Consider the following 25,003-nt stretch of genomic DNA (forward strand, 5'->3'; position numbering starts at 1 on the left):
GACTATAACAAAGACTACTTATGAGCTTAGATCAGAAATTCACTTACTGAGTGACTCAGAAGACCACTTACTGAGGCCTGAAGTATGATTGAAAGTTAGCCAAGCAAAGCACTATAGGAAAGAGCACTAGATAGTTAGGGAACAGCATATGCAAAGCATATGCAAAGATCCCGAATCAAGAAAGATATGAATAGGGCCAATGTACTGAGGAGACAAAAAAGCGGGTAACTACAGATGGAGATGGAAATAGACATGGTGCAGACCATTGTTGATCATGTTAACACTTTGGAATGGATTTAAGCAAGAGGATTAAATGATTGGCTTTATAGTTTAAAAATGTTCTCTGGTGTGGGGAAGTTAGGCACAGCAAACAGGAGTGGGGCAGAGCAATAGGGTGATGAACACAGTTGGCTAAGGTAAGAGAGAAGTGTTGAATCCAAGCAAAGCAGATGGTGCTTTTGTTCTCTGCCCTGGAACACGCTGCTTGTTTGTATTAACTTAGGTCAGATATTTTCTTCCAGGGGTGATGATTGCTCTCTGTTATACTTCTTTCTGTCCATTTTCTATTAGTTTTAGAAAATTACTCCTTTATCTGCTCTGTTTGGATTTTGCCAAAGACAGAATGCAACTTTTTGATTCCCCTGACTTATTATACTTGATTAAAGCCTCTTTGTGTCCTTTTTCAAAAGTGACATGTAGAAATATGCTTTGTTCTAGTCATGGATAGAAAGTATGAATTTCATGGATTCAGAACACCAAAAACATTATTGCTAATACCTGGTGCTAGCCCAAACCAGAGTTTCTTTTATTGGTATTGAAAGTGTTTGGTAATATTTTATTTCTTTGAGACTGGATGGTGAAACTTTCAAAATGTACCCCAAGCACATAATTTAAAATATATTTATTTACCAGTTTATTAGGTAATATTTTATATGCTCAAGAATATAGAAATTATAAAAAGTATTTAGAGAATAATTATATTTCTCTGCCTATTCCCTGACCCAGATTCTGAACAGGTTAACATTGCTAACGTATCTTGTGTAATCTCCTAGAAATTATTATTTCACACACAGAAGAATATTTTTCTAAAGAAGAAAGCCCCTCCTTGTTTTCTTCACACGTGGGGCTATACCATGAAAATTCCTCTGCACTATCATTTTGTTTTTATTTTTACTTCTATTGAGGTGTAATTTCTATATAGTAAAATACACAGATCATAAGTATACAGCTCAGTGAGTCTGGGAAATTGTATATACTTGTGTAGCTCAGAGATCTACACAACCCATCAGTAAATTATCTCAACCCCACCTTCAGATCTTATCCTGATTGTTGCAATTTCTCACCACCTCCTCTCTCACCTGGTCTAAGCTTCCATCACATCTCTCACTTGGGTTGGAAATGATGTCCTAACCCATTTTCAGGATCTCTCAAAACAACAGCAAAGACTTTTAAAAATATAACACAGATTATGCCATATCCACTCTTTTCAAAACCCTGCAGGGACTGTCCTTGAAATGAAGAGTTTATACAATCTTAAATAATCTGCCTTCTCTTACCTATCTGTAGGACTGGCTTCTTGATTTATGGGGCTCAGATCAAAATGAAAATTCAGGTTCTCTTTTTCTGCTTTTCTAAGTTCCATTAAAAGTACTAAAATATAGGGTTGTTTTTCTTCTTTTCATGGTTCCTCTTGACCTGTCATGCGTTCCCTCCAGAAAGGAAAGGCCATCCCTGATGCCCAGTGGCCTTGCCTCACTACTGAATATGGTGTGGCACTCACTAGCTCCTGGGTTTCCTTTCCCTCCTCCCAACAAGCTACAGGACTCAGAGGCTGTGCCTTTGCTGGGAGAAGGAAGTACAACCAGGAGGGTCCACTTCCCACAGGACCATTGCCCCAACATACAGTTGAAGAGCCACTGTCAAGGCTATTGCAAACTTTGTACCAAGATGCCAGAGGCACCTGGATCTGGGATGGGTGAAGCTTCCCCAATAACTCATCCACAGAATGCACATAGCCCTGCTAGTCCTGAACCAGATGGCCACTACTGTGGTCTGCTTTGAGGCACTAACCTAGACTCTTTCCAGTCCTTACCCAGGCCCCACCATGCCTTTAGGGTGGAGGATGGGGGAACAGAAGGGTAAGTCAACGAAGCCCTGGAAGGTGGGATCACGCATGTACTGAGCCTCCAAGCTCTGGAGCTCTCCAAGCTCTGGCATTGTCCTATCAGCACACATCTGCAAAAAATAAATTCAAAGACAAATTATTACTAATTTCAAGAAGGTGGCCATGAAACATTCAGCCCCAAGCTCAGGGCCTTTCTGGGTACAAGGCCCTGTGTGTGACTGGTCATGCCCTCATCAACTCAGCCCTGCCAGGTCTAACTCACCCTGTTCCTATCTCCATCTTTCTCCTTTCCTAGCTACACCAGCCTCTGGACTGTTCCTTAAGTTCCTTTTCTTTATACACATCTATTCAAATGTCACTTTTTCAAGGAGACCTTTTATAACCAATTAATTCATGATTAATACCCTCCAAGTACTGTATTCCACTTCATTTTTTTTCAAAGCATTCATCACCTTCCAAAATTCTATAGAAAGTGATGTTTTACTATGTATATATTTATCATCTGCATCCTCTACTAAAAATGAAGCTCTGTGAAGACAGGCACCACTGTCTGTTTTATATACTGTTTTGTATACTGAGGGGACATAATACTTACTGGCATGCCTAATAAATTTTAGCTGATTGAATGAATAAAGGAATAAAATACTTCTATCTGGAAATAAGTGAATAAAGTTATATAAATCTCTCAGGGCAAACTACCGCTGTGTGTGGAGTGGGTAGGTGGTGAGGGGAGGAGAGGGGAAGAGGGGAGAGAAGGAGAAGAATGAGTGTTAGTATTTCAAGAAGAATGCAGAGAGGGAGAGGTTATTTGCAGTTAATAACTTTCTACTATATGAAAGGAAGCAAGTCTGTATAAAAATCAGTAGATAAATAATAGCTACTTTACCAAGGTCACATGAGTAGTAAATGGTAGAGCCAGGATTCAACAACAGATATATTTGACCCCAAAGCCAGTACCTGGACTTCTCAGGGGTTATTTGCATTTAAAAGGAGATACCTGTTAGTTCATAGTGTCTCTCTATGGTGAGCAAGATGAGGGAGATCTTGTTGACTGGAGGATCTTCCAAAAAGTCCAGATCCCTTTCTTTATTCTCACCATCCTCCCTTCTTTTCCCACATTCCTAGAGTACGCAGGTAAATAGACATGGAAAGTTTGCTAATTCCTGAGTTGCATGCACCTCAAGGTATTATTCAATTTTTAGATTACTGACATCAATAGAGATTTTGAATGACAGAAATTATGCAAAGCAGTGGGTGATCCAAAAATCATCTGGGCCCAGGGATATAAGGACATGCTCAGTCTGGAAAAATCTCTCTTCTCCCCTCCCTCCTTCTCAATCTCCTTTTCTCCTTCTCTCTCTCTCTCTCCCTCTATAGTTAAAATTATAGCTCTTCTAGTAGGTAGACATGTCCATCATATTTTCTAAACAACAGCTAAAATGTTTGATAAATGCTAATGATTTGTATTACTGACTCAACTCCAAATACTTTTCTCTAACAGTTTTACCCCACATTATTTCATGATAGAGTAGAACAAAAAAGAAATATTCATACATAGTGTGTATCTCATATTAACCACATCCAGTTTACGGTTAATTCAGTATATTTATAGCTCTATAAATTCTAATTATTAATGAGAATTTACATCAAATAACATTTTCTCTTTTTTTAATTTTTTAATGTTTAAATTATTTCTGAGAGAGAGAGAGAGACACAGTGTGAGCAGGGGAGGGTCAGAGAGAGAGGGAGATACAGAATCTGAAATAGGCTCCAGGCTCTGAGCTGGCTGTCAGTACAGAGCCCAACGCAGGGCTTGAACCCACAAACCATGAGATCATGACCTGAACTGAAGTCGATGCTTAACTGACTGAGCCACCCAGGTGCTCCCAATAGCATTTTCATGAGAAGTTCTTCTTACATGTTATTTAAAAATGTTCAATACAGCTTGAATAATTATAGGGCAGTATGGAAATGAACAATTGGCCAACCAGACTGGTGGATCCATATGTTACTATGCTGCAGCTTCCAAATAAAATTCAAATACATCAATATTTACAGAGCATTTATTATAAACTCCATATACTCATGATCCAGTTCAGACATAGGTAGTATTCTAACCTATTTTTATGAAATGACCACAGTTGATACTGACTATGGGCCACTGGTTCTAGTTCTATATGAAATACATCCCTAAAAACTTTAATATTCTTTTCTATTCATTCTATCAATCCTCCCCTTAAACCTATCATGAAAAGATTCCGTGTCTCCCTCTCTATCTCACCCTCCCCTGCTCACGCTCACTCGCTCTCTCTCTCTCTCTCTCTTTCAGAAATAAATTTAAAAAAAAGAAATACCATTTTAGAATGTAAGGTAGTTCATGTCCCTCCTCTGCTCATGTTCTGCTAGAGGCTTCCCATCTTTCAAAAAGGAAAGTAATCTATGTCCTTACAAAGTCCTTGAAGGTCTATGGAATTACCCTTCCTATCTCCCTCTGACTTCCCTTGCTACCTATCCTTGGCTCACTTCCCTCTGCCTATATTACCATCCTTCTTGTTCTCCCAACACTCCAGTCATCTGCCATGCCAGGGCCTCGCACTTTTTCTCTGCTGGAATGCTCTCCTCCAGATACATCTCCTATCCTTCACGGCTGTGCAGTTGCCACGTCTCAGTGCAACTTGCACTGTGCCCCTTATTTGAATTGTACCTCTTACCTTCCAGCCCAGCATTTCCTTATCCTCCTTCACAAGTTCACTTTGCTTCAAAGCACATAGCAATATCTGACACTGTATATGTTAAGTAGCTGTTTGTTGATTATATTGACTCTATTCATCTCCATCACTAATAAAATATGTTTCATGAGGGCAGGGTTGTTAATGTGTTTCATTCTTCATTGTATCACCATTGCCTGGGGGTAGTGCCTTGCACAGAATATGTGTTCTTTTTTCCTTTGGTCATTTTTAGCAGGAGTTCAAACCAATGAGAAAGATTGAGGGTGCTTATGAAAGTTTTCTTAGCTTCTCAGTGGATTTTGTGTTGTAACAAATATTTTGTAAAGCATATTAAATTTCCACCATGTCTGAAACTTCAGGCTGCTTTAATTAAGTTTATATTTATTTTTGAGAGAGAGAGAGAGTATGAGTGGGTCAGGGGCAGAGAGAGAGGGAGACACAATCCAAAGCAGGCTCCAGGCTCTGAGCTGTCAGCACAGAGCCCCACATGGGGCTTGAACCCACGAACTGGGAGATCATGACCTGAGCCAAAGTCAGACACTCAAACAACTGAGGCACCCAGGTGCCCCTAAGCTGCTTTAACTAGTAGTATTGGGTTGATATGTATAAAGAGACAAAAGTAATAATATGTTTAAATGAATACAATTGGAAATATACCATGAATTAATACATAAGTGGTATTCTTACTTCTTTACACTCACTCAGGCGCTAGCTCATTTTAATGATTTCAGCTATTGTGTCTGTACAGACAAATCTCAAAACTCTAGGGTTCTATCCTTGACTCTTTCCCTTCATTGGAAGTTTTCCTGCATGACTCTATTCAGATATCAAACTTCCAAACTTCCTATTTATTACAATGACATCATTACTTTTCAAGTTTCCCAACCCTGAAACACTGTGGTTACTTTTTACTCTCATTTAAATAGAAGAGAATGATAAGATACTTTTTATGCTAGTAAGTTAATGAAGAATGCTTTATCAAGGATAATTTTTTTCATCAAGATAAAATTATTAAAAGGATTCTGAAGAAAGTTTTTTATTGGGGAGGGAAATAACAATTTAATAAGATAGTTGGGTCATCTATTTAAGACAGATCTAGAAATAGGATTTTATGAAGTGAACTCATTAGCCCAGCAATGGACATGCAGTAAAATTTCCTTATTAAAATAAAGGACAAAGGCATTGCCATATATTCATGGTCTCTTTCCCGTCACTGAAGAACTGAGTAATAGAAGGTATTCTCAGACAATATGAGCCCAGGATATAGACACTGACATACATAGAAAGATATCTGTCATTTGTGCCCACTTATTGACCTTCTGAGAATTTAAACTTTAAATGAAAAAGATTAGGGTGTGCAAGGGGGTTAGTCAAGCTGAGTGAAAGCCACAACAAGGGCACACGTTTTTTTTTTTAGAAAAATAATGTATGTTCTTGTCATCCACTTATCAACTCTGCAGGATATTGAGAGACAATGGTTCAGGATATGGAATTTGGCTGAAAATTTTCTCAGACTCCAATAAACCCTTTCATAAGAAGTGAGAGAGAGAGAGAGAGAGAGAGAGAGAGAGAGAGAAACCAAGAAACAGACTCTTAACTATAGAGAATTAAACTGATAGTCATCAGAGGGGAGGTATGTGGCGTGTGGGTGAAATAGGTGACGGAGATTAAGGAGAGCACTTGTCATGATGAGGACTGGGTGTCCTATGTAAGTGTTGAATCACTATATTGTGCACCAGAAACTAATACAAACTACATTAGTTAACTATACTGGAGTTTTAAATAAAATTATGTGCTCCTGGGTGGCTCAGTCAATTAAGCATCCAACTTTGGCTCAGGTCATGATCTCATAGTTCCTGGGTTTGAGCCCCATGTTGGGATTTATGATGATAGCTCAGAGCTTGGAACCTGCTTCAGATTCTCTCTCTCTCTCCCTCTCAAATATAAAGAAACATTAAAAAATAAGTTAAAAATAAATATAAGCTCCCCAGAAAAATTCTCACTATAGAATGAAGTTCTGTTTGAACTTTGTGTAAACTGCAACAGCAAGCTATTTTTGAAAATCAAGCAGAGAACATTCCTCAGGTCTGACATTACTTGGAGCCTAGGTAAACACACATCAAGGCAGTTTTAACCAGAATGTGTGAACGTTTTAGGCTAAATGATTTCTATTGTCTCTTAGGTCCTCAGCCACGAGTTCATACAGTCATGACCTGTGGCCATTTAGACTGTTGCCTTTCTTTTGAGAGTATTACATTTGCCAACATAAAAAAAAAAGCCCCAGCTCTTTTTACAAACACTTTTAAAGCATAGAAATAATTGAAATATATACAAGTCACAACTCCCATTGTCTCTGCTATGATTACTTACTTATAAAACATATAACTCACAATCTTAGTGGTATAAAACTACCATTTAATATAATCATGGATTTTTCATGTTGAGAATTTGGATTGGGTACAAGAACGGGCTTCTTTTTCTGCTCCAGGGACTGTCTTAACTAAAACTCTCCAAAGTTAGGAGGTGAAATCATCCAAAGGTATGTGCACATGCAAGAGAGAGATTAAAGAGAGATGGGGACAGACAGAAAGAGAGAGAACTCCAGGCATTTGCCATGTAGCTCAGACTTGTATTCAGAGTTATGCAGCACCTCTTTGATCCCATTCTCTCTCTATTTTTTTTAATTAAGATTTTTATTTTAACTCCTGTTATACTAACTGATACAGTGTCATTGGCCCCATTCTCTTTATCACAAAGTCACAAAGACTTGCACAGTTTCAAGGGAAGAAGAGATAGATTCTAACACATGAGAGGGAATGGCAAGTTCCTGAAGAAGCATGTGGGTCTAGAAATATTGCTGTGACCTTTTTAGGAAAATAGAATTGACACATCCTATTTCAAAATAAATCTAAAGAATAGAATTATAATGGACATTATGTGGATATTAATGGATCTATGTATCTACGTATGTGCGATGATGTGTGTGACTGTGCATGTGAGATGATACCACACTCCATTAACAATTAGTTTATTCTAATGTCAGTTTAAGGCCGAAGACACGTAACTCATATGGTTTCTTTTCTGCAAAGCTGTAAACTCTGATGGCAACTGAGTTTATTGACTTTCTCTAGGTAGAAATCTTTGTCAGTTTGTCTATTCTTGCTATGATACTTCTTTGAATATGTTGTGGGTGATCATGGTTGGAAACGTATTTGTGAGTATTGAGAACTCTGCATTTATCATTTCAAGAAAAATACTTGTCCACACATACATTAGGGCAGCAAAACCCTAAAAGGAGAGTAATTAGAGCTGTTAGCACATTGTCTTACAGTATCCATGTCACTCACCATCCTCCATCCACAGCATGTTCCAACCTGTGTCCCATCCTTACTAGAAAAAAAAAAAAGGAATGTAACAAATAACAATTATTAGTATTCATGGAAGACCACAAATTGTGCCAGGCATAGCTTGAGGCATTTTTGCAGGAGTTATTATAATGAATGTATTCCTCATGAGAGGAATTAGGTATAGTTGCCCACTCTAACTGCTAGTGCAGGAAACCTTAATTTAAATGCTTAAAGGACCTAGGGATATGATTTATATGTGTCTGTCTGGCCAAAGTGAGACAGAGACAGAATGGGGGCACCTGCCACAGGCTGGAGGGGCCATAAGCACTTGATGAAACTTTGGGTGAATCTCTTCCTGGCTCTAGGCCCTTTCTTGACTTCTTTTTTCTTAGGATATTTTCCTTAGAAAGCTCATACTTTCAAATTCTCTCTCACCCTCTTTGGGATATATGTAAATCTTTTTAAAAGCCTATTGCCAGTTTTATAGTCCAGAAATGCCTTTCTCAAGGACCTAAAAACCATCCCTTTGACACATAATCATCAAGGAAGATAGCATCCTTATGCCCCAGGATAGTAGAAACCTAACTAACTCAGTGGACACCAATTAGCAAACACAGATGGCCTAATCACAACATGGCCCAATCCTGCAAACTCAGGAATACATTCATGTGCTTGTCATATCCCATTGATTAATCTTCCCCTGGTGTCATCCCACACTTTTCCACTAGGTTATCCCAACCTGTCAAAGTAGTCCATTCTTTGTTCCATTGGAGTTGAGTTCTAATTTAGTTCTGGTCTCCCTCCCCCATTGTTATAACTCAAGTAAAATCTCCCTTGCCTGTTTAATTTTGTGCAGTGCCACTGCTGCTCTCACACTTTACATTTTTCTGGATGCAGCCTTCTCTATCTGCATTGCCTGGATGCTTTTTGATTCACCAGAGAAATCGGCTTCTCATTTTTCTTCCTCCTTCAGTCTTTGTTCCTTACTTCTTCTCTACTCTCCCCCATTCCAGGCTCTGTAATTGGTTTCCAGAACTAACCATTGCAATTTCATGCTATAAAAATATCATCAACATATAATTATAATGAGAGGCAATTTTCATCAATGAGATAAATTTTCTTTTACACATCATTTGAGATGACAATGAGAAACCATAGGTTAAACATTTTTAGTCAGATGATCTTGCTCTGCTAACTTGAAAAATATACTCTGTATTTGGAAAATTGTTATACAGATCTTACCATGGGGTTACATTTTGATAAACCCATTGTAAATTGAAAATGTCATAATCAAAAATTCATTCAATACATCTAAGCTACCAAATATCATAACTTAGCCCAGCTGATCTTAAACGTGCTCAGAACACTCACACCTACAGTTGGACAATGTCATTTAACAGTATTTTATTATAAAGTGTTGACTCTCTCATGTAATTTATTGAATGCTGTACTGAAAGTGAAAAACAGAATGGTTGTATGGGTACAGAATGCTTGTAAGAGTATCAGTTGTTGGCCCGTGTGATCTGCGGCTGATGGGGAGCTGTGGGTCACTACTGTTGTCCAACATCACCAGAGAGGACTGTTCACTACATTGGTAGCCCAAGAAAAGAGCAAAATTTAAAATCTGAAATACAATCTCTGCTAAATACATATATTGCTTTCACATCATTGTAAAGCCAAAAAGTCAAAGTTGCACTATTACAAGTCAGAACTGTCTGTATTTTTTATTTTATTATTTATTTATTTTTAGAGAGAGCATGAGTTGGAGATGGGCAAAGGGAGAGGGAGAGAGAGAATCTTAAGTAGATCAAGAGTCTGACACTTAACAGACTGAACCGTCCAGGTGCCCCATGGGACTATCTGTATTCTTAAATGATTTCAAATTATACAAAGTGATAGGGCTTATTCATATATAGAAAGCAAAATATGGCATAAGGATTTTGAGTCAAACTACTTAAAAGAAAAAGAGAGAAGACAACTATGTACAGATGTGTGTTTTCTAGCTTATCCTGAGCCAACTCTTCTGGCAAAAATCAGTGGGCCTCAAACCATCCCAGACTCCACCTTTGCTGGCTTGCAGAAGGCTATTTACATCTGTTTTGCCTGGCTTCCAGACTGTGCCCACGGGCGGACTGTGCACTGGGAGATAAATGTCTCTCCTACTAATTGTGGGTCTGGTTCTTTGGGCCTGATCTGCATCCAGTGTAAATACCTCCTCATAAACAATTCCCTTTAAAACAGGATGTAATTCCCTGTCACAGCATTCCAGGCAAGCCCCAGAATTGTTTGCAAAGTCTTATATTCTCCAAAGAGAAAAAGGAAACAAAAGCATGATGGAAAAATACAACAAGAAATCAACATAAAACCACCAAAATCCATAGGCTCCTGCCAATATTTTTAGAAAGGCACTTTAAAAGCTTTTGGAATGTTGCCATATCTGGGTTTATAAGTGAGACTTCACTGGAATTCTTGTTGTCCAAAACAAAATAAAATATACCTTGCAGGCAAAAACAAATGCCTGTGTCCAAATGAAGCCTAACTAATTGCATTACACACTTACAAATTATACTTTTAAAGAAAGTGTTATTAGTAAACAAAAATAAAATTTCTTTTTTTAAAAAACTTATTTATTTAAATCCAGGTTCATTAACATACTGTGTAGTATTGGTTACAGGAGTAGACTTTCTATGAGAACCAATCTGATGAATTATCAATTTGGTCATCTTGAAAATATATTCTAATAGATGTATTGAATTAGCCCACCTTCATCAAAGAGTATATTACTGAGTAGTATTGGATAAAATGCTTTTGAGTATTTTATTAAGTGATTGTATGATAACAAAGTGTGTTGTAATTCATAATGCATGGGTGACATATCCATCAGAACTTTTGGGCCCTTATTGTAATTTGAAATAACTGGTCAGGGTAAAAAATGAACCAGCAGACTTATTGCCGTATAATGATCAAAATTTGATTCCATAGTACTTCTTGTTTTGTAAGAAACAAAAATAAAAAATAATCTAATCATGTGATAGACATATATAAATATGTATATCACCTATTTTTATATATTTTATATATTTTATAAATATATTTTCTATATAATATATAAATAATGTAATCAAAAAATATAATCAAGTNATATAAATATGCATATATATATATATATATATTACTAAGAACATACAACATAGACCAGTAACAATCACACCAAAAATGTCAAATGGTTAAGAAATGCTGCTTCTGTGGGAAATTTGAAACCATGAGTATTTGAGTCTGGTGATTTTTAATTCCCTGGTTTTTACAGTTGTGGCACATTTTAAAAAGATAGAGTTTCTCATAATAATAAACAAAGTTATGTCTAACAGATTTTTCATAAATCCTTATTTTAGTAGGTTTTATGAGATATGGTGTAGAATATTTGCTCAATCTTGAATAAATATGATTTCATACTTAGGAAATGCTAGTCTAAAGCAGAGCTAATAAAAGTCTGGTTCCTGTACCGACAACATCAGCATCATGGGGAAACAAGAATGCAGAACTTGGGGCCCTGCCCCAGACTTATTGAATGGGAAATTCTGGAGGTGAAGCACAGGAACTGTCTTTTAACAAATCTCCGAGTGATTCTCTGGCTGGGTTTGGGAACCTCCACTCCGAAAAGAGGCCAGTCTCGGGACCAAGTAAAGAGGAGTTTTCCAGGCAGGGACACTTTGTGAGATCTCAATAAGGAAGCGATTGGTAGCATGGATTTGGACACTGCCAGCAGCCAGAAGTCTGTACTTGAGAAAACTATTTTAAACCATTGTAACATCTGGAAAATTTTCTATTGAATCCTGAAATGATGCCATTGTTTCCCTCATTTATCATCACATATTTCAGAGCTATATTTTCTGTTCAGTCCAAAAACCTAATCAATTTATGTGAAGGAAAATTTTGCACTTGAGAACCAAAAGAAGACGTATTAACTCTGAGTCTATAAAACTCTGCATATTTTTTCCATCCTAAAACTAGCTTCTGGTAAAAAGAGAAACAGAGTTTACTTTCCTGACAGTCATTTCCTCTGGATACAAGGAGTTCAGGGGCACACAAGCTTAAAATTTTAGGGCGAGTGATGCTGCAGGAAATATTTTGTATTCTTTTTAGCTAGAAGATACATTATGCCCATCTGATTGGCATATACATTGTTAGAAAGTTAAATTATCTTGGCACTCATTTATTTATCCATCCCTTTATTTTCCTAGTCATACTTTCTATATTCATTTGAGCATCTCTATCTTCTCATTCATTGTTTTTTTCATTCAGTTTGAGATTTTCTGGTTTTTGACATAACATGTGATTTTCTATCGAAAGCTAGACATTTTAAGAATTTTGCTATAAGGCTCTGGATGTTACTTGCACCTTGCATTTGAACTCACTTCCTCCAACACCACTCTAGCAGAGAAAGGAAAAGGGACTTCCTACATACTGGCAGCTGGGGGAGGGGATGGAAGATCCAGGTTCCCCCATCAATTTCTGTTGGCACCTGAAGGGAGTGAGGAGCTTCTTGTTACTGCTGGGTGGAGGTACAATTTTTGGCTTTCCCTTAGAACTTCACTAATACTTCCTTGACTAATAGCAAAAGAAATACCTAATGATTTCTCCCCAGGTGGTCTTCACTGACACGCTGGGGGCAGAAGGGCAGAAGTAGCCTCATTTCTGCTGCTGATGTAAAACCCATGACTCTCCACCAGGCCTGTTTTAACATCTTTTCAATCAAGAGGAGCATCTTGCTACTTTCAGGTAAAGGTAGAAGTCCTGGCTGTCCACACAGTCTCCATTGTCGCTGTGTATTGGGTGAGGCTTCTTTATTGGCCACTGGGATTGAAAGTTGTGGTTCCATCTCTGACACCATCACAGTGAGGGGATAGGCTTGCCTACTTGTAGCTTGGGAGCATGGAAGTCTAGGCTCCCAGCTCGGTTGGCATGGACGGCTGGGGGAAAAAGTTTTTCTGGTGTTTGGCTGGAGTAGAATGGTGATTAGAAATTTTCTCTCTATTATACTGCCCATTGTTGGTTCTCTGGCTAGAAAAAGCATACTTCTGTTGGAGGGTTTCTGTTTTGTTTTGTTTTGTTTTCTCCATGCCCATTGATGTTTTTTAATTTTCAGCATTTTTAGCTCCAGGCCATGAGGCAAAAAAGACAAAAGAATCCCAGAGGAATCACCACCATGTTGTTATATGAATTCTGAGTTTCCTAGCTCGTGTGACTTATTCAGTCTCCCATTCAGAGTCTTGTACTTGTTCTGTATGTAATGTGCAGGGATTTTTGTTGTACTTAGCAGGGAAATACAGAGCAGTATGACTAATCCGTCTGTCCAGAAGTGAAAGTCTCCATTCTTTCATCTGTAAAAGTTGCTATTTTTAAAATATGTGATTACACTTAAGATTTACTTTAAAAAATCAGTTATGTCTGACTGTGAATTAAAGAGAATTGTGTTGAAATTAAACAATAATATATTTAGCCGTGGTTATATAATTTACATTCAACTAATTATTCTCAGATAGAGAATTTTTATATTTTTGTGGAATTAGCAGAAACCCAGAACACTTACTTACATGGAAGCTATATTTTTTTAAGAACAGGAAAGATAATTGCCTGGTAAATCTCTACTTATTTAGTTGTAGTATTGATGACACACTGGAGAAAATACATTGAGTTAATTAAATTTCTGATAGAGAGTCACTAAAACCCTGATCAGAAATGCCAGAAATGCTTGAATAAGAAAAATACGCTTTGGAGAATATCAAATTCTGGGCTCAAGAGGAGGCATATGATGAAATAAAACTTACAGACTCAAGAACACTTACCTACTAAGACAAAATCTGTAACAGAGGCTGGCAAACTTTTATGTCTCTCATTCTAACTAATGCCACAATATTCATTTTTCAGGTATTCACGAAATCCTTTAAAAAGTTTTCTCATAATCAAGAACATAGGAGTTAATTGTAGAATCTCAGAGCCCTTACACTTTTCGCCATGCAAAATCTCTATCTACTCTACAATGTGACAGAAAATCCCAAATATTGTGCAAATTGTATAGTATGAATATTTATAAGTGAATCATTTAATACAATCTGGTAAATAATTTATCTTCTTTAGATGTGTTTTCACGCAAATTTATAAGCCAAGCCATTAAAAAGAAGATACATTTTTAAGATAGTAACTTAATATTTATGTGTGGATGGTTAAATACAAAACACAATTTTTGCCATCTGAACCACGCTTAAGTGCACAGGTTAGTGCTATTAAATACATTCATATTGTTGTGGAACCATCATCATCATCCATCTCCATCATTCTTTTCATCTTATAAAACTGAAATTCTCTATTCCATAAACCCTAACGCCCTATTTTCCCCTCCCCCAGCTTTTGGCAGCCACCATTCTATTTTCTGTCATTATTATTTTGACTTTATGTATCTCATGTCAGTGGAATCATACAGTCTTTGTGTGTGTCTGACTAGCTTATTTTACTTAGCATAACGTCCTCCAAGTTCATCCATGTAGCATTGTAGCTGATAATTTTTGTAGATTTGATTTCTTTATCATGAGCCACCTGGAGGACAAGGAGTGGGTCTTGTTCATTACTGAGTTCCTAATCTGGTTAATGACAGCACATGTATATTTATTGAAGAAGTATACTAATAAAAATTTATTCATAAAATCATCCAGAAAGAATGATGGCTGGTGGCCTGATAAAACTATGGAACTATTATGTCAAAAACTGAGACAGAAATAATTAATCTCATATTTCTTAAATGGTTTCATCAAATAGGCTAATAATAAGCAACAGAGGGGCGTCTGGGTGGCTTAGTGGGTTAATAGTTCGACTTCGGCTCAGGTCATGATCTCACAGTCTGTGGGTTTGAGCCCCGTGTCAGGCTCTGTGCTGACAGCTCAGAGCCTGGAGCCTACTTTGGTTTCTGTATCTCTCTCTCTCTCTCTCTCTCTGCCCCTCCCCCACTTGCTCTCTGTCTCTGTCTCTCAAAATAAAGACATAAAAAAATTAAAAAAAAAAAACAAAACAAAGACACCTGGGTGTCAGAGTTGGTTGAATGTCCAACTCTTGATTTTGGCTCAGGTCATGATCCCAGGGTGGTGAGATTGAACCTTTGCATTGGGCTTCATGCTGAGCCTGGAGCCTGCTTAAGATTCTCTCTCTTTCCCTCTGCCCCTCTCTCATGCTTACACACACACACACACTCTCTCTCAAATTAAGAAAAATCAAAAGAGCAAAAATAGCTCCTGAAAATCAGAAATATGGCCAGATCTCGTCAGTTGTATTATAAAGTTGCAAAAACATTTTATTCTAAAATTTAATGCTAATTCTCAAATTTTACTGTAATATATTCATGTTTATTTTAATATAAAATAATGTATTTGTTCTTTTAAATCTTGGAATAAAATTAAAATTCTAGAAACCAACATGCTGTGTTTTCCTTTGACTCTATGACTGTTGCCATAGCTAAAGATAATATAGAGATTTGCCTACCATTATATAGAAGCTTAATCATAATCTTAGCACCCATTTAACAGAAATTATATGCTTATATTATTAAAACCATGTTTTCAACTGTCTTGAAACTTACAAAAGTTTTACTTGTTAATTTTTTATACTGGATTTAAAATATCCAACACTTATTGTCCAGATAATTGCATTTGAAACATTTTTCAACATGTAAGCCTGGACTTATACACAGAAAATTAAATTTCTATAAATGAAATATATAATTTATCCATGGATTACCAGGAAAAAAAAGTTACTGTTAAAATATCATCATAGGTATAATTTGTCTACTTCAAATAATAGTTATTTTTGTATGATTTTTGTATGTTTAGCCATATTTGTATTTTTTGTAAAAATCCCAATTAGATATGCCTAATAATGTTTGATTGATGTAAATCTGTTATATTACCTATCAATTTCTAGAAACATTCTCATAACCCATAAATATTATGAAGAACTACCTTAATTGTATTTTTAAGAAAAGATTGTGTGCAATGTAGACTAAAAATAAGAGTTGTAAAGTCTTTTATAATCTTTCACAAGATAGAAAAAACTTAAGTCATCTTAACAGTATCACAGACTAAATATTAAGCTATTTTCTTTCTTTTTTTAAGAAATAAACTCTTAAAAAATTTTTTTAATGTTTTATTTCTGAGAGAGAGAGAGAGGCAGCATGAGCAGGGGAGGGTCAGAGAGAGAGAGAGATACAGAATCCGCAGCAGGCTCCAGGCTCTGAGCTAGTTGTCAGCACAGAGCCTGATGCGGGGCTTGAACCAACGAACTGTGAGATCATGACCTGAGCTGAAGCCGGACGCTTAACCGACTGAGCCACCCAGGCGCCCCTAAGTATTTTCTAAAAGAGTAGTTGTTTTTCTTTTATAAGCACTGTCCTGATTCTGGTTTAACAGATGGGTTTTATGTCTGTTTTATATAGTAACATAATATTTCAAATCATGAGTTGTGGGTTTGATTTCTTGAAAGTTCTACTAATTACCTATAGAGCTGATAGTACAAAGATCCATAGTAATTTTTATCCGGTAATAAGAAAATGTATTTATTAATACTACCCTGTAGGCCTGAAAGCCACTCTAACTATTATGTTCAATTTGACAGAAAATGGGAAATTTAATTTTAATATTAATGAGAAAGTTACATTATAAATCACCTCAAGAAATACCAGCCAGAGAATAAAAATTCTACTCTTATTTTTACTAGAAGTAACTATTACTTAGGGTATGGTCCTTAACATTTATGTAACTTAACTTTTGTATTGATAATAACAACAGCAAAACCTCCCCTGCTTCTATAACTTTTCTCACAAATCATACAAAAAATGGCAAAATTATGAATGATAAACTTATAAAGGAGGTCAAATTGTGAAAATGATTTATTTTCCTAATGAAAACCAAACATATCTTTGGTTGTTAAGAAATACTCACACACCAAAAGCAATAAGGGGAAAATAATTATTTTCCATGAAAGCAAACAGTTGTATTCCACTTTTTCTTAATTACATTATAATTTAATTTTTTTTCTACCATGATCGAGTTGTTTAGTATTAAATTTTGATTACTTTTTGAAGGGATTGTTGATGTAAGTGATAATAAAACCTCATTAAATTCATATTCCAATTAGGTACACTCTAAAAAAAAGTCCTTTTTTTTCTCTTGTTTTCATATAAAAAGTAAAAATTAAACCAACATGACACTTAGAGGTAAATAGTTGCCTATAGTACTTCATTGTGCCACTGTTCTTAGTGCATTAGAGTTACGTACTTGTTTTTAAAAAAATGTTTTATTTATTTATTTTGAGAGAGAGCAAGCAAGTGCATGCACTCACATTGGGGGAGGGGCAGAGAAAGAGAGAGAGGGAGAATTGACAAGGGCTCAATCCCAGGAACCACAAGATCATGACCTAAGCCAAAATCAAGAGTCAGATGCTCAACTGACTGAGACACTCAGATGCCCCATGGAGGTAGTTACTCATTTAACATGTGTAAACATGTAAAATGAGAGATATTATTATTACTTTCAATTAATATGTCAGAAACTGAAGCACAAAGAGTAACTTGCTCAAGGTCATATAATAGTTCATATTGAATTAATCTGACTGTACAGCCCATGAACTTGACTGTTACACTGAATTCTTTTTATTTAAAATAATTAAACAAAATGGCATAATACCAAAACATTTAAGTGCAGGGAACCTTTGATTTGTCTCCTAAATCTCGGAGTCATATCTCAATATGATTCTATCTAAAACAGTACCATAGTTTCAGTTTGAATTTTAATAATTTCCCTGGGGGGTGCCTGGGTGACTCAGTTGGTTAAACATCCTATTTCAGCTCAAGTTATGATGTCTCAGTTTGTGGGTTCGAGCTCCGTGTCAGGCTCTGGGCTCACAGCTGAGAACCTGGAGCCTGCTTTGGATTCTGTGTCTCCCTCTCTCTCTGCTCCTTCCCTGCTGGTGCTCTGTCTCTCAAAAAATAAATAAACATTATAAAAGTAAAAAAAAATTCCCTGAAAGATATAGAGCAAGGATCAGATTATTTTTAAATCTTAAAATAATTATTTGATTAGTTTATTGTATAGCAATTGATAATTACATTCTGTTCATCTTAAACAGTAAGAAAACCAGTTTTAAGAAAAAGGAAACACCCAAAATTTCTTCAAGTAATTGAACTCTAACAAGTAAATATAATTTATCATGAAAATTTATCTTGAATAAATGAATGTATCTATTTGTATATGTATATGCATGTGTCCTGATTATTTTATAAATAATCAGGTTATTCTTACTCATTTATTTTGTTAATTTATTTCTGTTCATTCATTTTTAAAAGGTCTGTGGTTGGCTATGTGATAATACTCGTGTGACCAAACACCTACTTTGATGAGTAATATAAATTTTACACTCTCAACCAAAGGAAAATATTTATTTTATTTTATTTATAATCATTTTTCCAATCAAGTTGATGTGAGTCTGTTTACAAAACAAAGTTAGGGTAAAATTATTCTTCACATGACTTAAGAAGCACAAGAAAATAAGAATTATTCTAAATAAGATGAAGCTAGTGGTGATATCAGTAGACAAAATGTATGGTAACTACACATTTTATTAGAAATGGATTATAAAATACACGGCAATACCATCAGTAATATGATTCACAGTGTCCTTAAAAACCACAGCTTTTCAGGGAGCCTGGGTGGCTCAGTCGGTTGAGCGTCCAACTTTGGCACGGGTCATGATCTTACAGTTCATGGGTTTGAGCTCCACGTCGGGCTCTGTGCTGACAGCCAGTTCAGAGCCTGGAGCCTGTTTCTGTATCTCCCTTTCTCTCGGACCCTTCCCTGCTCATGCTCTCTCTCTCTCTCTCTCTCTCTCTCATTCAGAAATAAATAAAACATAAAAAAAAAACCCACAGCTTTCAAGGCTTAAAAGAAATTTCTCTTGTATGTCCACAATACTGTGTTGAATTATTGTTGCCTACATCTTTTCTATAGAATTTCTAACAGAGTTATATCAGATTTTTCTATGTTAGAAACTAAACATTACTTATTTATTTTAAAAAAGAATAAAAATTTCACATCACATCATTTTTACATTTTTAGTAACTGATTTTTTTGAAGTATAGCTGACATACAATATTACATTAATTGCAGGTGTACAACATAGTGATTCAATAAGTTTATATGTTATGCTATGTTCACCACAAGTGTAGCTACCATCTGTCACCACACAGTGTTATTCCAATATATTAGCTATATTCCGGATGTTGTTCCTTTTATTCCCATGACTTATTCATTCTATCATTTTTAAAACCAGTTGCTTTAAAAATAAATGGTAATGTGTGTGTGTATATATATATATATATAATGTTATATAATATGTGTTATATAGACTGCCAGTGTCTTCTTGCAAAAACCATCAGAGACATATCTGTACTTTTACCAACTTGGGCTCCTTGCTCATTGCAACAAGGAAGAACAGGGTTAAGGAGGAGTTGACGTAGGGAAGCATGTGCCTCTTTATAAAAAGGTGTTAGAAAGGACTTCTTACAGGACTTGAGCAAAGTGATTTGGGGAAGTTTGAAGTAAGCCGGGACATGTTCTGGATTGGATGCTGTGAGGCAGCAGGCTAATTCTATGACCAGGTTTCTTGGTTAATTTCATGCAGAAGGAAGGAAAGATCTGGTGAAGCTAACAATTGTAAATAAATTGCAGACACTAAGCCAGGAAAGGAGAATGTTTAGCATTTGGTTTGCACAGTGACCCTGTTTGTGTCTGTGCTTAGACAAGACCCTGAAGCAGTACTGCTTGTTTGTTTGTTTGATCCCACTTCATTAAAGTCACAAAAATGATTTTGCCTGATGTTAGTGTTCTGTGAGATTGTGTGGGTTCAACAGGATGACACCGTGGCCCTCATGAGAATGACAGGGTAGCGCCTAAGAGCACTGAGATGCTGCCACTAGTATGAAGCTAGTTTTGAATGTCAGGGTCTACTTTTCTCTTGCTGTCCTTCTATACATAATCTTTTTATAATAGTTATGAATATGCATATTTAAAATAAAATTACAATATGGTAATGCATATAGATACAACTTGTTTTTTATGTAACAATATGTTACTAAAATATTTCTGCATCAACAAATATCCTCTTTAAATTCTCATTTTAAATGGAAACTTGGTACTGATTATATAGACTATGATTTATTTAACCTCTGTTTTGACATCTAGCTTGTGAGGTAAACTTTCAAGCACATTTACCTTTGGTAACTTGTGTGAATTTTTCCTTGAAGATAGATTCCTGGAAGTGGAGTTGTTGAGCCAAAGAATAGTGATATTTTTAAGACTTTGAATTGATACAACATATTGTCCAAATTAGGCCAATCTATACTTATATCATCAATGTATAAGATGGACTTTTGTTTCTACAACCCCCTCAACACGAAAGATTGTTGTAAGATTTTAAAAAATAATATCTAATTATATAAATGATACAATATATCACATTATCTTTAATTTCATCCAGTAATAGTAATATTAAATAGACAGGATTTATTGACTATGTGCTAGGCACTATGCTAAATACTTTGCAAATCTTAAGAAGAGATGTATAAAGGGGTGCCTGAGTGGCTCAGTTGGTTAAGTGTCCATCTTCAGCCTAGGTCATGATCTTGCCGTTCCTGAGTTCAAGCCCTGCATCAGGCTTTGGGCTGACAGCCAGCTCAGAGCCTGGAGCCTGTTTCAGATTCTGTGTCTCCCTCTCTCCCTCTGTCCCTCCTTCACTCACACTCTGTCTTTATTTAAAAAATAAATAAACATTACGAAGAGGTGCATAAAATACACATTTTATTTGAAAAATGGTTAGATGCTAAAATCAACAGTCATTCCCACCTGGAGTCAAAGTTGAGTATCATTAAAGCAGAGTAATATTGAAATTTGATGCAAAGAAACACAGCTAATTTTAGAATTTTACTTTATTATTTTATTAACTATTAAAAAGTTTAGTAAATGAAATTTATTTTCCAGAAACAGCAATTTCTTAGAACCTTCAGGTGCTACTTTGTTCCTATGATCACATTAAAAATGTGATTTTCACAATGACAAAATGTCTACTTTTAACTGGAATGTTTAATAGTATCACTAGTCTTTTTTGTACAGAGAATTTATTTCTGGAAAAATATTTTTAGCAACATTTTCTAGAAGGAATATTGTTCTTAAGATTCATAGTTTGGGAATAAGCCTTCTTTTTCAACTACTGAAAATTGCTGATGGCCTCAAGCAATTATACAAAAGAGAAATTCTGTTTAATTTCTTAGCTACTCAATTGTTCCTCACAATTCTGTCTCCATGCTATAATAAAAGCACCTTTCTGCATGTGTGTATGTGCACACACACACAGAGATTCTTAGCTACTATAATGGAAAACTATGAAAAAGTGTCTTAATGAAGTCTTGTAAATGGGAAGATATTCTGCACTCATGGGTTGGAAGAATGAATATTGTTAAAATGTCCATACAATTAAAAGCAATCTATGGATTTAATGTAATCCTAAAATAATTCCAATGACTTTTTTAAAGAAATAGAACAAATTCTAAAATTTGTATGTAACCACACAAAGGTCTAAACAGCCAAAGCAATCTTGAGAAAGAAAGGCAAAGCTGGAGGCATCATGATCTCTGATATCAAGCTATATTACAAAGCTATAGTAATTAAAGCAGTATGGTATTGGAATAAAAATGGACACATAGATAAATAGAACAGAGAGCCCAGAAGTAAACCCACAATATATGATAAATTAATTTACAACAAAGGATTCAAGAATACACAATAGGGAAAATACATTATCTTCAGTAAATGGTCTGGACAAACTGGATAGCCACATGCAAAAGAATGAAACTATACCATGATCTTACAGTGCACATAAAAGTAAACCCAACATGGATTAAAGATTTGAATGTCAGACCTGAAACCATAAAAACATAGTCAATAAGCTCCTTGGCGTACATCTTGGTGATGGTTTTTAAATCTGACACCAAAAACATAAGCAAGGAAAGCAGATAATTGGAACTATGTCATACTAAGACACTTCTGCACAGCAAAAGAAACCATCAACAAAAAGAAAAGCAAACTACTGAATGGGAGAAAAACGTTTGCAAATCATATATCTGATAAGAAGGTAGTATATATATATATTACCATATATATATAACCATATATATATATATATATATACACACATACACACTCCTACAACTCAATGACCAAAAAAATCTGATTAAAAATGGGCAGACATTCTGAATTTACATTTTTCCAAAGCAGGCATACAGATAGCCAACAAGTGCATCAAAAGATGCTTAACATCATTAATCATCAGGTAAATGACATCAAACCACAAGAGGATGTCACTTTACACCTGTCAGAATGGCTATTATCAAAAAGACAAGAATTAGCAAGCATTGGCAAGGACATTGCATTATGCACTGTTGGTGGGAATATAAATTGGTGTAGCCACTATGGAAAACAATAAGAAGTGTTCTCAAAAATTTACAAATAGAATAACCATATGATCTAACTATTCCATGTCTAGTCAGTTATCAGAAGAAATGTGAACACTAAGTTGAAAAGATGTCTACCAGTGCATGTTCATTGCAGCATTGTTTATAATAGTCAAGGTATGGAGGCATCCTAAGTGTGCACTGATGCATGAGAGAACAAGGAAGTTGTGTATACATACACAATGAAATATTATTCCACCATAAAAAGTAGTGAATTCTTGATGTTTGTACAACATTGATGGAACTCAGGACATTATGCTAAGTAAAATAGGTCACACAGAAAGAAAAATGCCATATGATTTTGCTTGTATGTAGAATCTAAAACAAAACAAAACAAAAAAACAACAAAATAAAACAAGCTTCTAGATACTGATAATAGATTGCTGGTTGCCAGAGGTGATGGATTGGCAATAGGAGAAATGAGCTAAAGGGATAAAATGTTAAAAAAAAAAAAAAAAAAAAAGAATTCACTTTGGCACACAATAATTCTGAGTAAGATTTTAGGTACATTCTTTACCACCGTATGTGATTGTGGTGTCATACTGTCTTTTACAGTATAGAAGGTAAAACCTAATTAATGAATCAAAACTACACAGACTCTATTACTCACAAGTGAGCAATTTTATAGCTTCCTGGTATTGCTGTGGAGGCCAGGTTAAAAAGACATGATTTGGCATAAAGCAAATAGCAACTTTTCCTTTCATATGCTCGAAGCATGCACTTTGTCCATAATTTTACCATACTTTACTACTACTTAGCACTCAACCAGATACATGAAAAGGGAATATACAGCATCCATTTTCTCAGACATGACACCTTATGCTTGTGAATAAAAGTGCACTGAATGCTAAACAATAAGCCAAAGAGCCTAAAACTGATGTGACCCATAAAGGTTATAGACGGTTTACCCACTGAGGAATGACCAATGCCATCTCTTGGAATCCATACATTAAAAAAATTATAATAATAAATTTTTAGCTATGATAATTCTGCACTATAAGGAGACATCTTAGACCCATTTTGTGAAGTCTACTGTTTTAATGTTTCATTAGCATAAAATAGGAGTACTTCCTTTTTCAGGATTTTCTTCTCTTTTCTCTATTGTGTCTGGATGTAGACAATTAGTTACTGCCACATAGAACATAGAGTTCTTATAAAATTTTAACATGGCAGAGTTGATAACCTGCTTTTAATTCACCCTCAAAAGATGTAAAGAATACCTATACAAGACTGCTTGGAAGACTCATAATCTAAATGAAACTTCAGAAATAAAAATTCAACAGAATTCATAAAGGTTAACTTTTTAGGTGTAAGAATGTTAATAGACCAATTAGAAATGTTTAATAGTATAATAAAATCTAATTTTCTATTGTGCTGTCTTGCAATATTATATACATTTTTTAAAGGATTTTTAATGTACTTTTTTTAGGATTGAGCTAAAAGCATTTTTTTCTAATATTCTTAATTTTCTTTTGATGCAGAAATCATTATTTATTATAGTGTTCTATTTGTAAGTGTAGAATTTAACTTTAGAATTTTAACAAAGTCACATAATGAAATCTATAACATGCTTACATATGCTACTAGCATTAATGCAAGGGAAGTTTTGCTTCGTTATCAATGGTGTTATACTAATTAAATAAGGTAATAACCAATTAACGATCATTGATTTTACTTAAGTTCCTCAATGCCAAGAAATATCATTCAACTAGTTGATACATTATTTTTATATTCGAAAGCCTACTCTACTTATTGAAGTAAAAGTAGAACTTTGGTGTATTCTTGCTTTTGTCATTTGATCTTTAACATCACTCTGAGATAAGTAGCATTGTTGTATTTTACAACAAAACACAGAGAAGGAATAAAGAATTTAATGAACATGTTGAGGTAGTATGTGACAGGGCCAGAATTCACACAATTCCTCTGATCCATTAAGTCACAAATCTATGATGTCAATTTATTGAGTAGCATTTATTTGATTATTAATAAGTAGTAAGGTTTTTACACAAGCTTGTTTCCTATTTATCTATTTATTTATTTGTTTTGTTTCCTATTTATGACTCTTTTTTCATATTTATTTATTTTGAGGGAGAGATAGAAGGAGAGCGTGTATGTGTGTGCACAAAGGGGAAAGGGTGCAGAAAGAGGGAGAGAGAGAATCCCCAGCAGGCTCCACGCTGTCAGCACAGAACTCCAT

At 35.4% G+C, this 25,003-nt stretch overlaps 1 long non-coding RNA gene across 2 annotated transcripts in view; it reads left to right on the top strand.

Moving 5' to 3' along the window:
• LOC144237195 (uncharacterized) overlaps nucleotides 1-25,003 on the top strand; it is a 60,216-nt gene that overhangs the window by 10,989 nt on the left and 24,224 nt on the right. Inside the window, exons 2-3 of one of the 2 annotated variants that reach the window (XR_013336782.1) lie at nucleotides 12,847-12,980; nucleotides 13,348-13,534. This is a non-coding gene — a long non-coding RNA (uncharacterized LOC144237195). Of the gene's footprint in view, nucleotides 1-12,846; nucleotides 12,981-13,347; nucleotides 13,535-25,003 lie in introns of those variants that run through there. The other variant, XR_013336781.1, reaches the window with a different exon arrangement.

This window comes from Crocuta crocuta, unplaced genomic scaffold (assembly GCF_008692635.1).
Source record: "Crocuta crocuta isolate KB4526 unplaced genomic scaffold, BGI_CrCroc_1.0 scaffold562, whole genome shotgun sequence".
Classification (NCBI taxonomy): domain Eukaryota; kingdom Metazoa; phylum Chordata; class Mammalia; order Carnivora; family Hyaenidae; genus Crocuta; species Crocuta crocuta.